General features: G+C 41.5%; 2 protein-coding genes across 2 annotated transcripts in view; one reads left to right on the top strand and one right to left on the bottom strand.

Annotated features, from left to right (window-relative positions):
- LOC137641654 (nucleoredoxin-like) overlaps positions 1–18,039 on the bottom strand; it is a 598,725-nt gene that overhangs the window by 156,482 nt on the left and 424,204 nt on the right. The window lies entirely within an intron of this gene.
- LOC137641652 (uncharacterized) overlaps positions 2,910–18,039 on the top strand; it is a 35,800-nt gene continuing 20,670 nt past the window's right edge. The window contains exon 1 of the mRNA XM_068374404.1: positions 2,910–3,144. The gene's annotated coding sequence lies outside the window, so the exon portion shown is untranslated. The remainder of the gene's footprint in view (positions 3,145–18,039) is intronic.

Genomic DNA, 18,039 nt, shown 5'->3' with positions numbered 1-18,039 from the left:
TTATAGGGCTAAATGAAAATTGCACCAAATTCTTTTATAATCCTCCTAGTAACGGGGATATTTGAAGTGGAGATATCTAAATGGCACGAGACCTCTGATAGTGGTTTTCACGCCCCAGTTACTATATACCGACACCTAATATAGGTGAGCGAGCTGGGTTCATCCCTGGCATTCCTATGCAACTTTTTTTCTCTGGTAATATATAGCAGTTATATACTTTAGAAATGATGCTAAACGAGCATTTCACTGGGCGGCACAGGTCTCTCGCCTAGAAATAGATTTTTCCTTTGTCAAAATCCCTTTATAATCCTGGCTGATGATCAATAACTTGCGAGTACAGTTATAGCTTATGGGAAGTACGTCCATGCACTGCAAGGAAATATTTTGACACTTTTTGCTGGCCCAGTGTTAGTTAACACTTAACTTGGTAGTCAGATTAAATAATTTTTAAACTGGTTGTTATACTTGTTGAATTTGACTTTTGAAGGTTAAACTCAGTTAAAGCATACTATTTATTAAGGGAAAAACATATATTTTCTGTTCAAAATGTTGCTCCCCCGTAACTATAATTTTACCATTTTTTTTCATTGCGCACAATTTTTTTTAGTTATTCATAATAGACATTTTTCTTAAAACACTAACCTACTTTTAGTTTGGATTATCCGTATTTCCTTAGATTCGTCTTCAACCTCCTTGAGGTCCATGAGATCTTTTCTACTTTTTATTCCCATCAAGTTTTCAGCTGCAAAAATAAATTTATTTACATCAACAAACCACTATTTAATATAAATATATACAAATCGAGCATTAAAAAAAGTTTTACATCCTAGGATTAAAGACAAACCACATGGAAAAACAATCATTAAGAGCTAGTTGCAGTATTCAAATTTCTCCAACAACTGAAATTATTGAAATATCCAAGAATATTGTGATACTGTGCAGCTGTGCTAATAAAACAACAAGGTGACTTCCATATATGTAATCCACTAAAAATAATGTTATAAACACTTAAAACAATTTCAATTAAGTTTCATTGTTTAAAACTGGTAGACTTTCTGCAGTTCGAATTTCTGATTGACAGTGCCCTCTAAATACATTTAATACAATGAAAAATTCTTGAATGGCAAGTGCCATTAAAAGTACAACTTATAGTTACTACATTGTTGGCATAGATATGCGAGGCTGCTTTCATAAGGTTACACTGAATGGGTGGAAAATATAATCAAAACAATAATCCAGGACATAGAAAAAGGAAGATGGTGGAGACAACCAGTAAAGTATTTATAAGGATTAAATCCTGATACAAGACAAAGTAGAAAATTACTATGGTGTAGATAACACCAGAAACCAAAAATTGGAACGCTGAAAAATTAAGATTTAGAAAGTAAAGCGAGTTTAGAATTATACCGAGTGGGGGAGAAAGAAATCGATGAACAAATATATGTTAATAGCCTACATCTGCATCACTATTATACCTTCAAGTTTAGAGCAAGAACAAATAAGTTAAAATTATAATTGAACACAAAGCGAGGAGGGGAGTATGAAGTGTAATTTCTATGGAAAATATATGAAAGATATAACCTATTTTTTGTAGTTTTGTCAGGATATAGTTAGGAAAGACTTAAAAGAAGTTAGAAGAATTATTTCTATTGTGAAAGAAATAAGAGATAATTAAAATCTTATACCAGATAGAAAAACTAAAATACATTGCTAAATCATTAGAGGCGCCGTTGAAAAGGCTACGCCTTGCTCAAGCAGTTTTAAATCAACCTGAACCTCTTAAGAAAAGAATTATGGGAAAAATTGAAGAAACTACTGAAGAAAAAAGAAGTGATGAAAAAATTAATATTTATTGAAGGAAATGGCCCGCAGCCTTATATCAGAGAAATAAATCTGGATAAGGCATCCCTTGTAATGAAGACAAGATTAAATATGCTCAATTTATAAGCGAATTTCATGGGAAAATGTTAAGATAATTTGTGTGACCTGTGCAAAGATGAAGATGATACTACCGAACATTTATTTTTATGCCCAAAATTAGGACAGTTAATGAATGACATAAGTTTAGGTATGATGAAAAATCCTAGCAGGGATCTGGCGGCATTTATAGGTGGGGCAATGCGTATGAAAGAAGAATTTTAGTCCAAACTGACCACAATAGTTTGCCAAAACTGATGATAGCAAGGTGTTATCCCATCTGATTTCGAGGTAGAATGGGATAAAAGTAAAGATTAAGAATCGCATTATTAATTTATTTAAGGCACAGATAACATAAGCTTTGTAATAAGAATAACCTTAAAAGAAGCTTTGCACTTATCTATAAAATATAGAGTGCCCGCAAACTTATTTTGCGGAGTGAACAATAAGGAACTAGGAACCAGAACTAGAAGAATTAAGTATAGGTATAAGACAGAGAAGAATGAACAAGGCAGAAATAAAATCGGAACCAGAAAATGGGATATTGAAAAGTGGGAAGAAGAAATAGTAAGTAAAGTGAGCTTAGAAATATATAGAACGCGGAAGAAAGAAATTAAAGTAGAGTTACTTTATGACAATACATTTGCTTCAGTGATATTTTTTTTAGAACAAGAACTAATACTTTAAAACTAAATATTGTAAATAGACACAATGGGAGGAATGTAAACTATTTTTTGTGAAAATGAGGAGGAAGATTTGATACATCTTTTGTTGTTTTGCTAGGAATATAGAAAAGAAAGGAATGAAGTAATTGAGCTACAACAACCATACGAGGAAGACCTAAAGAAAATGGTAGGATTATTTTTATTTAGTGAAACCAATATAGAAAAGAAAAAAAAAAGTATTAAACCTGATGTGGAGGAAAAAACAAAACAGTATAAGATGATAAACTTTGGAGGCGCCGTTGAAAAGGCTATGTCTCACCCCAAAACTTGAACCTGAACCGAACATGATCAGTCTGAGCTGACAACAATGGATATTTTTAACGAACTTCGATAACGGTTTTTGTACTGAAGGTCATCCTTATCATATCATGGTTAAAATGCGAGATAATATTCAACCATGTACAGAGCAAACCTGAGTTATGACACCAGAAGTGAACGAATTTAAGTCTTTATGTGGTTACTGTTGTATTTGGAAGTGATGTTTTGAGCCCCTTAACTTACGGTAAGGAATGTCAAATATCTCAGAAGATAACATATCTAATTATGTCATTATTAGAATAAGATAATATGTTATGACTGTTGGGGTGTTTTACGAGAGTAAGACAATAAGTTATGATTATTGGGGTGTATGTATGATAGCGGCCACTGTATATATGATTACGGCAAACTCGGAATACGGCAGAGGGGGCCTTAGGTGAGTTAGTAAGGACATGGCTTGTAGGTTAGATTAGGCGATTAAATTTAGGTTAGTTGATGTCAATTTTTAATTCAAATGGGAGGAACTGGCCGCTGATATACAAAGGCTCATTATTATTATTATTATTATTATTATTATTATTATTATTATTATTATTATTACTGCCCAATTTACAACACTAGTTGACTAGGTAAACAGATGGATGCTATAAGTCCAAGGGCTCTAACAGGATAAAAAAAATGCCTAGAGAGGAAAGGAAATAAACTAAAAGAGTTATTATATTTACGGCCGGGACAAGCTTTTCTAATAAAAAACAGGTGTTACTCAAAGAAAAAAAAAACTTTTCTTTGATAATGACACCTATTCATGGCAAATAAATATTTAGTGAAATATATATATCTATATCCACCAATAATGGGGTGACCCACAGTGTGAACCCAGGGTTTGGGTGGGGAAAATATACTGAGAAAATGGTTAATCATGGTAAAACAACCCCTTCTCTATAAATTATTTTCTGGGAAGGATAATGAATCCACGGAAAACTGCGCAAGTTATCCATATCCTATACTACTGGTATATTTTTAATTTGTTTGTTATCATATTTTATTTTCTGATGTTTTTGAAATTTTATCAGCAGTGGGAGATTCAGGCAGGATCTTCTGTTTGTTTTACAACAGTATACAGATTATTAATAGTAGTATTAGTATTATTATTACTTGCCAAGCTACAACCCTACTTGGAAAAGCAGGATGCTATAAGCCCAGGGGCTCCAACTGGGAAAAATAGCCCAGTGAGTAAAGGAACCTAGGAAAAATAAAATATTTTAAGAACAGTAATAACATTAGAATAATTTAAGAGTGCCTTTTCTCCCCCAATTAGGTCTTGTCCGAGAATGAGAAAGAGAGAGAGGCTTAAGGTAATGCATCCTTGATGCTTAATCTTTCCATTTTGGAGAGCACAAAAATATTAGTAGGAGTACAATATACAGTTTGTATGCATGGTGTAACATTTAACTGTCCTGCTTCTTTGAAGCCATCTTTCACAAGCAGTTGCAGTGTTCAGTGAATGTGCAAAACAAGAATTATGCTTAACTAGTAAAATCTCCAACGGTTCAACAGTATCAGTACCATTATCATCCAAATCATCGAGACCTTCTTCCTCATCAGCATCATTGTTTGCTTCTGAAATAGCATCAGGAAATCCTGGCAGAGAAAACGGATTTTGAGCAAAGCGAAAAATCTATTTTTGGGTGAGATAGCCATTTCGTCCTAATGGAAGGTGCCTTAAGGTAGCTTTCTGAGGGATATTTTGCTACAGTGATACTCCCAGAGATTTAACCATAGGTCTACAGAATTCTAACTCCTGGCGCGAGTATCCTTAATATATCTTTAAGGATATCGCATAATATCAGGGGACTTATTTTTTGATACGACACATAGCAATCTTACCCCGAATAGATTTTACTCTTCGAGGGGGGAAGAGTGGCGAACGAAGGGGAGCCGTTATCAAGGTACCCGGTGGACCCCTCCCTGTACTACTATGGCCCATTATTCCTTGTTGTATTCAAGCAGGAATAGCCGCAGATGGAATAGTTTCGGGTGGGGTCTTTCCTGTTTTTTCTTTTTGAAAGAAGGGTGTGTCCATCAGGATGACATGTCATATCCACTAAGTTTGGAACTAACTTAGGGCTTCCTGCCCCCTGCAGGGAAATTGTCGACTTCGACTATAAGGATTCAAAGTTTGCATTTGCGTAGGAACAAGAGGGAAACTTCTTTGAGATTACCTGGTTGTTCTTTGGCAATTCTACTAACAAGATTTCTATTTAAAGTTAAATAGAAAGGCTTTGGACATTCTTATTTGTAAATCTACAGTAAGGATAAAGAAGACAGATACATTTTTTTTATTTTTTTTTTTCCATAGCCAAAAACAAATATAGTAATGTATCATGAGAAGGAATCTAGCCTGCATATGTGAACATCCTGGTATATATATATATATTTAACCTGTAAGGGAAGATTATACATATATTAATTCATTTGTTAAATGCCACTCAATAATGTGGAATTAATTTTTTTGGTTTCACTTAGATGTTAGATATGCTTCAACACTGTGTACAAATGTTCACACGGCACTGGTGTTATTGGTTAGATTCTGCACCTATATAGAACAGTCCATAAATCACCATAGTGATTTTACTAAAAGGTGTTACACTCGAAGGTGCTAACACCTGTTCACCCGATACACTGTTGAGTCCCAAAACAGCCCACTGTTCATCGCAGCACTAGACGACAGGTTTTATAACACTACCTGCTGCCACCACAAAGTGTTTTATCTCATGCACTTACTTCGCATAATGTTTATAGAATACTCCGAATGATTTCCAACCCGTATATGAGCGGAGGCTATCAAAGTCCATGTGTTGAAAGAAGTTCAACGAAGAAGCAACTTTTCTTGGATCGTGACCTGCAGGTGTACTGTCAGGATCCGCTCTGCGAATAAAGTAGGTGAGTTTCGCCCTCAGTTGTCTTAGGGATAGGTTTGATCCTGAGGTTTCGCCTTGGAAGAGTTGTCCCTCCTTGAAGTCTGAAGTTCTTCGAAGATAGACCTTAAGACCCTCTACTGGACATAGAGAGACATCTTCCTTCAGAGGGCAGATTCTCCAAGGACCCCACCTTTTTGTTGGGCAGCTCGATTTTGGCGAGAAAGGTAGGATTAGGGAAAAGGTTCAGTTCTCCCTCTTCTGTGAACTGAATATGCCCTTCATTTCTGGATAAGGCCACTATTTCACTAACTTTAGCCCCTGAGGCTATAGCAAACAGAAATATCACTTTCTGTGTTGGATCCTTTAGGGTGCAATCCTCGTTGTTCATGTTCGAAGCGTAGTGCAAGACTTGTCCAATAACCATGATATGGGCTTTGGAGGGGTTGCTGGTTTGAGTCTAGCACATGCTTTTGGTATCTTATTGAAGATTTCATTTGAAAGGTCCACCTGAAAGGCGTAAAGAAGAGGTCTAGTCAAAGCTGACTTACACGCAGTTATTGGGGTGGAAGCCAGGCCTTGTTCGTGTAGGTGGATGAAGAAGGCGAGATAGAAATCCATTGATATTTCTGTCGGTTTCTTTGTTTTCACGAAGGAAACCCACTTCTTCCAAGATGATTCATATTGTCTCCTAGTTGAACTTGACTCGTATTCTTCTATAAAGTTGATGTTGTTTTTTGAGATCCAAAACCTTTTCTTGGCTGCTAAGGCGAGAAAATCATGAGATGTAGATTGTTGGTTCTCGAGTATGAAGCATAGGCAGTCGACTTCGGAACCAGTTGGGATAGAACTGGGTTCGGTAGAGGGAACAGCCTCAGTTTCAATTCTAGAACTAGAGGGAACCAATTGCTTCTGGGCCATTTGGGGGCCACTACTGCTGCTGTTCCTCTGAAGGATCTTAGCTTGTTGAAGACCTTCAGCAGGAGATTGGTTGGTGGGAACAGATAAATTTGATTCCATCTGTTTCAATCGAGAGACATGGCGTCTGTCGCTTCTGCTTGAGGGTCCTCGTAAGGGGCTACACATCGAGGTAGTTTCTTGTTATCGCTCGTTGCAAAGAGGTCGATCTGCAGTTCTGGGACTTTTTCCAAGATGAAGGAGAATGAGCCTGCGTCGAGGGACCATTCTATCTATCGGCTTTCGCCTGGATAGAGCATCCGCCGTCACATTGCGGAACCCTTGCAGGTGAACTGCTGATAAGTGCCATCTCCTCTTCCTTGTCAGGCGGAAGATGGCTAGCATCACGTGATTGATGTGAGGTGATCACGAGCCTTGTCTGTTTAGACATTTTACTATCACCTCGTTGTCCAAGACCAGTCTGATGTGGACTGATCTGCGAGGGGATAGCTTCTTCAATGTTAGGAAGACTGCCATAGCTTCCAAGATGTTGATGTGAAAGGTTTTGAACTGGTGCGACCAATTCCCCTGCAGTTTCATTTTTTGGGAATGGCCTCCCCATCCTTCTGCATATTACCACTGATGGTTGAGGTGGTTGTAATGGAATTGTTCATGTCAGGCTCTTGACTGTTGACCACGGCCTTAGAAGGGTGCGCAATAGGGTCGGTGTCAACCTTTGTTGATCTCTTCGAGCGTTTGCTGCGTATCTTCTCCAGACTCCTGACGCATCCTTTAATTGTGCTTTTAGCACTGGGTCTGTCACTGCTGCGAACTGGAGAGAACCCAGTACTCTTTCCTGTTGGCATCTTGAAATCTTCCTGAGTTTCAGTAGTCTCTTGACAGATCCTGATATCTCTCTCCTTTTCTTCAGTGGAATGGAGAGACGGTGTGACTAAGTTCCAATGGATTCCTAACCACTGAAACTCTTGAGCTGGAGAATGAATGAATGATTTAAAGTTTTCAGGCATCCTGACATCTAAGGTCATTGACGCCGGTAACATTTAATTTATGTATACAAAAATAAAAAATGAAATAAAATAAAAAATTAAAGAGTATTCAATTAAAATCATAAAAATATAATATCATAAAAGTTAAATATTTTTCAGAAGACCTGCTTCTGAAAGAAATCTAAAAATGCCACTTGCATGGTAGGACACATCATTTCCAAGAATCTTGGCAAGGATGAACCTGCCACCCTCACCTCGAGCCTCAAACAAATATCTATTCCGCAAGTTGTTATAATTGGGGCATTCGGTCAACAAATGCCTTACTGTTAGAGGTACTAAACAGTCGTCACAATACGGTTGGTGTCGGCCCTTCAGCAGAAACTCATGTGTCAACCGAGTGTGACCAATACGGAGACGACAAAGAGACGTCTCCCATTTTCGGGGCATCATATTATACCTCCAAGGAGATATGTCATTTGTTACTTCCCTCATTTTATTGCCATCTTGACTATCCCATTGCTGTTGCCATTTATTGCAAACCAATTTCTTGATGTCAGGTAAGAAATCATTACAGGGAATGGGATACCTTCTTGGCAGCAACTCGGATGCAGCCTCCTTAGCCAGTGAATCTGCCTTCTCATTCCCGGACACACCTACATGTGCTGGAACCCAACAAAATTGAACAGTTATACCTCTCCGTCCAATAAGGAAGAGCCATTCTAAAATCTTTAAAACTAGAGGGTTATTAGAATTAAAAACTTCCATAGCTTGAAGGACACTCCTTGCATCACTAAAAATTGTAAAATTACCCTCCTTCTCCAACGCTATTTTCTCAATAGCGGTTAATATGCCATATAGTTCGGCAGTAAATATGGAAGCGGCCAGAGGAAGTGCACCTCTACAATTAAAACCATTACTATGTACTCCAAATCCAACGCCAGCTTCAGATTTGGAGCCATCAGTATAGATAAAAGTTGATCCTCTATGTTCTTTAACATGTTCATTAAAAAGAGACCTGGCTTCTAGGTCTGACATATTCTTCTTATCTCCAATAAAATATTTACAAAAAGATATCTCTGGTAACTTCCATGGAGGCGTTGATGATACCTTGAATGGAAGTACCTTATTTCTAATTATATCCAGACTATTTAATAATCGTTTCACCCGAAAGCCATAAGGTTGAGGAGATTTTGGGTGCAACTCAAAGTATGATGCGTGTCTTACAAGGCTTGCAGTCTGAAAGGCTAGAGAGTTAAGGAGTCTTTGCAATCTAAACCAATACCGAAGAATGGAAGACATTCGGTAAAGGTCTAGAGGTAACTCTCCAGCATCAACAAGGAGACTTGGGATAGGCGAGGTTTTAAAAGCTCCAGTAGACAATCTAATACCTGCATGATGTATCGAGTCTAATATTTTTAACCGGCTTGGGGTGGCTGAAGAATATACCTCACAACCATAACTAATTTTGGAAAAAATCAAGGCCGTATAATTTTAAAATAGTATTGCGGTCTGCCCCCCATGATGTATGGGACAATACTTTTAAGATATTCAGAGCTTCAACACATTTAGCTTTTAGCGCTTTTAGGTGAGAAACCCATGTAAGTCTACAGTCAAATATCAAACATAAAAATTTGGTTTCCGATACACATGGTATCCGTTGACCTTTAATGTATATATCCGGGTCTGGATGTACTCCCCGGATACGACAAAAATGGACAATGGTAGTTTTACTTGTCGAGAACTTAAATCCATTCATGTCAGCCCACTGGATAATTTTATCAATATAGAGTTGGATTTTTCTCTCAACCATTGCCATTCTAGTGCCAGCAAATGATATTGAGAGATCATCCACAAATAATGTTGAGAGAACATCCTGGGGAATGGCTGAGGATATCCCATTAATTGCTAGTGCAAAAAGGGTTACACTCAGTACACTACCCTGAGGAACTCCTTCCTGGCACTTACTCTCTGATAGAGTTTCCCCCACTCTCACTTGAGAAACTCTATGTGAAAGAAATGCCTGAATAAATAGTGGCAGCTCTCCTCTCAATCCCAATTCATGAATGGTTTTAAGAATACCATATCTCCATGTGGTATCATATGCCTTTTCAAGGTCAAAAAATACTGTAATATGGTGCTGTTTGGAAGCAAAGGCTTCACAAATAGAAGACTCAAGTTGTATCAACACATCAGTCGTTGAGTGCATTTTTCGGAATCCACATTGAATCGGTGATAAAATACCTTTCTTTTAAATATTTAACTTAGTCGGTGAATATATAATAGCTGCAACTCTGCGGCTCGACAGACAACATACTCAAAAAACTCGCGAGCGATCACTACGAAGGTTGCGGGTGTGCCCACCAGCGCCAACTGTCGGCCAGATACCACTCTTGGATGTAAACAAAACCTTCAATTCTTCTCTGTCGACGTTGACGACAAGACGTATTCATACTCGCTGTAGAACCTGGAGTTTTCCCATCATATTTGGTCAAGTACTTTAATTTGGTTTGAGCTTTCGCAGTACAGGTGTTTTTCCTCAACATAAACTCTTGAACTCTTTATTGAATCGGATTATTTGTTGATGACTTGGATTGTTTTTGGAATTTTCTTTGACTAATTCAAAATGGCTGACCCTTCTCAAGTACCTAGATTTCGAAAGTGTAATGCTAGGGACTGTAATAGGCGTCTTCCAAAGGCTTCTCTTGATCCTCATACTGTTTGTTCCAATTGTCGGGGTAAAACCTGTCAATTGGGAGATCGGTGTGAGGAATGCGTGGGCCTTTCGGAATTCGATTGGCTCGAATATGATAAATATGCCCGCAGACTAGAGAGAGATAGGGTAAGGAGAAGTTCATCTAGGTCCGTAGATTTTTCCTCTCCTCATGCCCCTGAACCTAATCCTTCCCCTGTAGTGGTTGTTCCTAACCCCCCTCCTAGCACTCAGGAACCGTCTATGCAAGACATGTTACGTGCTATTCATGCCTTGGGGGAGAGAGTTGAAGCGTTAGCAAGTGACCGTAATCAACTCATGGCTGACGTGAAGGAACTTGGTGCCATAGTGCCACGGCGGAAAGTGGGAAAGTGGTTAGTGCGCAAATTGTTGTGAACAGTGTTGCGACCGAGGGTTCGTCTGTTCGTGCCTGTCGTTCACCTAGTCCGGGACCTCTTGCAAGCTCCCAAGCCCAGGGGAGAAGCAATGTCGTACGACTTATGGGTTCGAGAGGCCTTGATCAGCGAACAGACGTTCCCTCTATGGTATCAGGCGTATCTCGTCAAGATCGCCCCTACCATAAGACGAGAGAGCCCATTTTTACCTCGTCTTCCGAAGGCTTTTCACGCAAGAAACCATGGAGCAAGGTTTCTAGGCCTCTTAAACGCAAGTCGGTCCCTTCAGGACAGGTCCAACGTCCTGGATATAGTCATTGGGACAGTTCGGACCCGTTGCTGTCATCGGATGACTGCTCACCGCCTAAGCAAGGCAAAGTTGTGCCGTCTCAGACGCTAACCCCGTCTGTTACCGCACCCGTTACCGTAGACCCTAAATGGGTTATACTGCAGGACATGCAGTCTAAACTTGCGTCCCTTATGGAAGACTACAACGCAGAGAAGGTTTCCGTTGAACCTAGCCGTTTATCTCATGGAGATCCTGGCCTTCAGCCGCCCAAGCGTTCTGTTGTGCGTCCTGTTGACGTTGGTGTAGCCATCTCACGTCAACCAGTTGGGGTTGTACCACACCCAATGCGGTCTCGTGTGGATTTTCAGCCGCATGTGGACGTTAGGCAACTCGCTGATGCGCCTGGTGACGTTCAGGACGTTCGCCAACCATCAGAGTTGACTTGTTTTGACGCGGTGCGTCAACCTCCGCAACCTTGAGTTGTTTTGACTGCACAACCCAAGCGGTCTAAGCAGTCTCGGGTGGACGCTGTGCGTCCTCACGCACCTGTTGTTGTTGACAGTTCCCAGACTGTCCAGCAGTTTCAGGACGCTGCGTCCTGCTCCGCCTCTTATGCACCAGTGCGGTCGGACGCTGCGTGTCAAGCATTGCCAACCCCTTTGCTTGTTTCTCATCAGTTGTCAGATGAGGAACTTTCGGATGAGGACGTTGCTGACCCTCAGCCTGAGGATCATCCTTCAGATATTGATGAGCCTAGAGCAGTTCCGCCATCTATGGACTTTAAAAAAGTCATGCTCATTTTTAAAGAATTGTTTCCTGAACACTTTGTCTCTGTGGCTCCTCGTTCGCCGCCGTCTGAGTTTGTTTTAGGCGTACCTGCTGCCATGCCAGCCCTTACAAAACTCGTTCTCTCTCGCTCATCCAAGAGAGCTTTACGGCTGTTAGGCGATTGGTTGGAAACCAAGAGGAGTTTAGGGAAGACGGCCTTTGCCTTCCCCCCATCTAAACTCTCGTCTAGATCGAGCGTCTGGTATGCCACGGGAGAAGTTCTCGGCTTGGGAGTTCCTGCCTCTGCCCAGGGCGACTTCTCAAGTCTTGTAGACTCTCCCCGCCGCCTAGCCATGAGACGCTCGAAGATTAGTTGGTCTTCCTCAGACCTTGACCATCTACTTAAAGGCATTTTTAGGGCTTTTGAAGTTTTCAACTTCCTTGACTGGTGTTTGGGAGCCTTGAGTAGGAAAATCTCATCAGCCGATAGACATGTCTCCTTACTCCTTATGTCCTGCATGGATAAGGCCATCCGCGATGGATCCAATGAGCTCGCCTCCTCGTTTACGTCAGGAGTCCTAAAGAAACGAGAGTCTCTGTGCTCTTTTCTGTCAGCAGGAGTGACGCCCTGTCAACGATCTGAACTACTCTTTGCCCCTTTGTCTAAGTTCTTGTTTCCTGAACTTTTAGTTAAGGAAATAGCGTTGTCTCTAGTGCAGAAGGACACCCATGACTTGGTTGCATCCTCGGCTCGCAAAGGGACCCCTTCGTCTGCATTGTCTGCTAGATCTAGGATAGACACTCCAGCGTCCAGGTTTATTCCGCCCTTTCGTGGCAGAGCCCCCAGCAGGGGAAGTACTCGTGCCGAAGGAAAGAGAGGAAAGAGGAAAGGAGCCAAGTCCTCGCGTGGCAGAGTCTGACTGCCCGCAGCTTCAGACAGCAGTAGGTGCCAGACTCAAGAACGTCTGGCAAGCCTGGGAGAAGAGAGGCGCAAATCAACAGTCTGTGAGGTTGCTCAGAGAGGGGTACAAAATCCCATTTGTACGCAAACCTCCTCTAGCGACTTCCCCCATCGATCTCTCTCCCAGGTACCGAGAGGAAGCAAAGAGACAAGCCCTGAAACTAGAAGTGTCTCTTTTGCTAGAGAAGGGAGCGGTGGTCAAAGTCTCGGACCTTCAATCACTGGGGTTTTACAACCGTCTCTTCCTAGTACCGAAGAAGACAGGAGGTTGGAGACCGGTGCTATACGTCAGTGCTCTGAATGTCTTTGTCACAAAGACAAAGTTCACCATGGAGACCACGAAGTCAGTCTTAGCAGCGGTCAGAAAGGGAGACTGGATGGTCTCTCTCGACCTAAGAGACGCTTACTTCCACATCCCCATTCACTCAGATTCCCAACCTTTTCTGAGATTTGTGTTCGACAATGGGGTGTACCAGTTTCGGGCCCTGTGCTTTGGCCTAAGTCCTGCTCCTCTCGTGTTTACGAGGCTTATGAGGAATGTGGCAAAATTCCTCCATTTATCGGGGATCCGAGCCTCACTTTATTTGGACGACTGGCTTCTCAGAGCCTCGTCCAGTCATCGCTGTCTGAAGGATCTCAATTGGACTTTAGATCTGACCAAGGAATTGGGACTTCTGGTCAACTTGGAAAAGTCCCAGCTGATCCCATCCCAAACTATTCTGTATTTAGGGATGGAGATTCGCAGTCCAGTTTTTCGGGCTTTTCCGTCTGCCCCCAGAATAGATCAAGCCCTGCTCGTAATCCAAAGGATGTTGAAGAGAGAAAGTTACTCAGTCAGGAATTGGATGAGTCTAGTAGGAACTCTATCATCCCTGGAGCAGTTTGTCTCGCTAGGAAGGCTACACCTCCGACCTCTACAATTCCATCTAGCTTTTCACTGGAAAAAGGACAAGACGCTAGAGGCGGTCTCGATCCCGATTTCCGAAACAATAAAGACTTGCCTGAATTGGTGGAAAGACAATATCAGTTTACGAGAGGGACTTCCCCTAGCAGTTCAGAAACCAAACCACGTTCTCTTCTCAGACGCATCGGATTTGGGTTGGGGTGCGACACTGGACGGTCGGGAATGCTCAGGTCTGTGGACCTCAAGTCAGAGGAGCATGCATATCAACGGCAAGGAGCTTTTGGCAGTTCACCTGGCCTTGATGAGCTTCGAGAGTCTCCTTCGAGACAAAGTGGTGGAGGTCAACTCGGACAACACCACAGCCTTGGCGTACATTTCCAAACAAGGAGGTACCCACTCCCTGACACTGTACGAGATCGCAAGGGACCTGCTCATCTGGTCAAGAGATCGAGGCATCTCCCTGGTAACGAGGTTTATCCAGGGCGACTTGAACGTTCTAGCAGATTGTCTCAGTCGGAAAGGTCAAGTAATTCCAACCGAATGGACCCTCCACAAGGATGTGTGCAAGAGGCTTTGGGCTACAGTACTTGGGGTCAACCCACCATAGACCTCTTTGCAACCTCGATGACCAAGAGGCTTCCAATCTATTGCTCTCCAGTCCCAGACCCAGCAGCAATACATATAGATGCCTTTCTCCTAGATTGGTCTCACCTAGACCTATACGCATTCCCACCATTCAAGATTGTCAACAAGGTACTGCAGAAATTCGCCTCTCACGAAGGGACAAGGTTGACGTTAGTTGCTCCCCTCTGGCCCGCGAGAGAATGGTTCACCGAGGTACTTCGATGGCTGGTAGACTTTCCAAGAAGTCTTCCTCTAAGAGTAGACCTATTACGTCAGCCACGTGTAAAGAAGGTACACCAAAGCCTCCACGCTCTTCATCTGACTGCCTTCAGACTATCGAAAGACTCTCGAGAGCTAGAGGCTTTTCGAAGGAGGCAGCCAGTGCGATTGCAAGAGCGAGGAGAGCTTCTACCATTAGAGTTTACCAATCGAAGTGGGAAATCTTCCGAGACTGGTGCAAGTCAGTATCTGTATCCTCGTCCAGTACCTCTGTAGCCCAAATCGCGGATTTTCTCTTAAACCTGAGAAGAGTTCGCTCCCTTTCAGCTCCCACGATCAAGGGCTACAGGAGCATGTTGGCTTCGGTCTTCCGGCATAGAGGCTTAGATCTTTCCAACAATAAAGATCTACAAGATCTCCTTAAGTCTTTTGAGACCTCTAAGGAACGTCGTTTGGCTACACCTGGATGGAATTTAGATGTGGTTCTAAGATTCCTCATGTCAGACAGGTTTGAGCCTTTACATTCAGCCTCCCTGAAGGATCTCACTCTTAAGACTCTTTTCCTGGTGTGCTTGGCCTCGGCTAAAAGAGTCAGTGATCTTCATTCCTTCAGCAAGAACATCGGTTTTTCGACAGAAAAAGCCACTTGTTCTCTTCAACTTGGTTTCCTAGCCAAGAATGAACTGCCTTCTCGTCCTTGGCCTAAATCGTTTGATATTCCTAGCTTATCAGAGATCGTAGGCAACGAATTAGAGAGAGTATTATGCCCCGTTAGAGCTCTTAAGTTCTATTTAGCTCTTACTAAGCCTTTACGAGGTAAATCTGAAGCGTTATGGTGTTCGGTTAAGAAACCATCCTTACCTATGTCAAAGAATGCTTTGTCATATTTTATCAGATTGTTAATACGAGAAGCTCATTCACACTTGAGTGAGAAAGACCTATCTTTGCTTAAGGTTAAGACGCACGAGATTAGAGCTATAGCAACTTCCGTGGCCTTCAAGCAAAATAGATCTCTGCAAAGTATCATGGACGCGACCTTTTGGAGAAGCAAGTCAGTGTTCGCGTCTTTTTACTTGAAAGATGTCCAGACTCTTTACGAGGACTGCTACACACTGGGTCCATTCGTAGCAGCGAGTGCAGTAGTGGGTGAGGGTTCAACCACTACACTTCCCTAATTCCATATCCTTTTAATCTGTCTCTTGAAATGTTTTTTAATATTGTTTTTATGGGTTGTTCGGAAGGCTAAGAAGCCTTTCACATCCTGGTTGATTTGGCGGGTGGTCAAAGTCATTTCTTGAGAGCGCCCAGATTAGGGGTTTGATGAGGTCCTGTTGTATGGGTTGCAGCCCTTGATACTTCAGCTCCTGGGAGTCTGTCAGCATCCTAAGAGGATCGCTGGGCTCCGTGAGGAAGACAGACTTACAAGGCAGAGTAATCGTCTAAGTCAACTTCCTTACCAGGTACCTATTTATTTTGGTTTTGTTATATTGATAACTGTCAAAATGAAAAAACTCTTAGCTTATACGCTGTAAACATAATTAACTCTGGTCTCTACCCACCTCCTTGGGTTTGAATCAGCTATTATATATTCACCGGCTAAGTTAAATATTTAAAAATGATATTTTAATTATAAAATAAATTTTTGAATATACTTACCTGGTGAATATATAAATTAAATGACCCTCCCTTCCTTCCCAATAGAGACGCAGCGGGACGAGAAGAATTGAAGGTTTTGTTTTCATACAAGAGTGGTATCTGGCCGACAGTTGGCGCTGGTGGGCACACCCGCAACCTTCGTAGCGATCGCTCGCGAGTTTTTTGAGTATGTTGTCTGTCGAGCCGCAGAGTTGCAGCTATTATATATTCACCGGGTAAGTATATTCAAAAATTTATTTTATAATTAAAATATCATTTTTCAAGGTACCATATCAGCCTTGCATTGACCATCTTCTCCATGATTTTACACAAACAAGATGTCAATGCAATACGACGATAGTTTGCTGCTAAAAACTTGTCTTTACCGGGTTTTAAAAAGGCTAAAATAATGGCTAGTTCCCAAACACTTGGGTAACTATGATCATGCCATATTCTATTAATAATGCTTAAAATAAATAGCTTTGTATCAAAATGTACATGTTTAATCATTGCATATGGAATTCCATCGGGTCCAGGGGCTGTATCGTTGCAATGAGCAAGTGCGGAATCAAATTCTCTTTCAATGAAAGGAGAATTATACGACTCTTCCCTTCTTGTTGCAAAATTTAAAATTTTCTTTTCTTCAGTGCTCCTATACTGGTGACCAGGGGTTCCTTCACACTTGCTGGATACATTTGAAAAATAATTAGCCAGGGCATTGCTAACTTCATTTGCTTCAGTTACATACTGGCCATTCACCTTCAACACTGGTGATGGGTTGGGGGTGAATTTGCCAGCTATCTTTTTTACTTTCCTCCACACAGAAGATGGTGGTGTTCTACTGTTAATGGAGGAAACAAAAGACATCCATGACTGGCGCCTTGCTTCTTTCATGGCACGACGGAACTGTGCTCTACATTTCTTGTACATAGTTAAATTCTCATCAGTTCTGCGTCTACGCAATCGTGTTAGAGATCTTCTTGTGGCTCTGTGGAGTGCAGTTAGTTCTGAAGACCACCACGGGACTGGTCGTCGTTTGAATAACCCTGTTGTTTTGGGAATTGAATTGACTCCTGCTGTATGAAGAGTTCCACTCAGTAGGTCTATGGCATCATCAACACTTTCAAACTGTTCTGCTCTCCCTTCGATTTCACTTAGCTCGGAAAATTTAACCCAGTCTGCCTTGTCTAGATTCCAACGTGGCGATCTTTGCAAAGGTGGACCCTTGATGGTGTTTATAATGATTGGTGCATGATCACTAGTATGCCAATCATCTAATGTCCTCCAATCAAAATCAAGAAGGCAGTTAGAGCTTGCAATTGAAAGGTCAATGCATGACAAAGTACCTGTCTGAACATGAAAGTGTCTGGGCTCTCCTGTATTAAGGAGTCCCACATCCTCATTCTCCACAATTGATGAGATAATATTGCCCCTTGTGTTGGCCAAAACATCACCCCATAAAGGATGTCTACCATTCATATCTCCCAGTAAGAGAAAAGGTTGAGGGAGTTGTTGAATGACCTCTGCTAAATCATCATATAAAATATTATCATTTGGAGGTAAGTACAGAGAGCATATTGTATATTTTCTCCCTATATCAATTTGTACAACAACTGCCTGCAGGGTTGTACGTATAGATATGGGTATTTGGGGAACATCTTGACGAATGTACATGAGACTTCCGCCATGGCTCCCTGCTTGTTGATTATATGGTGTTCTATAGCTAACATACTCTCGAGGACTAGGAGTGTTAGAATCAAGCATACTTTCCTGTAGACATACAATTATGGGGGAATGCTCATGAATTAGGAG

Source organism: Palaemon carinicauda, chromosome 5, assembly GCF_036898095.1.
Source record: "Palaemon carinicauda isolate YSFRI2023 chromosome 5, ASM3689809v2, whole genome shotgun sequence".
NCBI lineage: Eukaryota > Metazoa > Arthropoda > Malacostraca > Decapoda > Palaemonidae > Palaemon > Palaemon carinicauda.
Note: the sequence above shows the minus strand (reverse complement) of the source record. Positions and strands in the feature narration are given on the sequence as shown.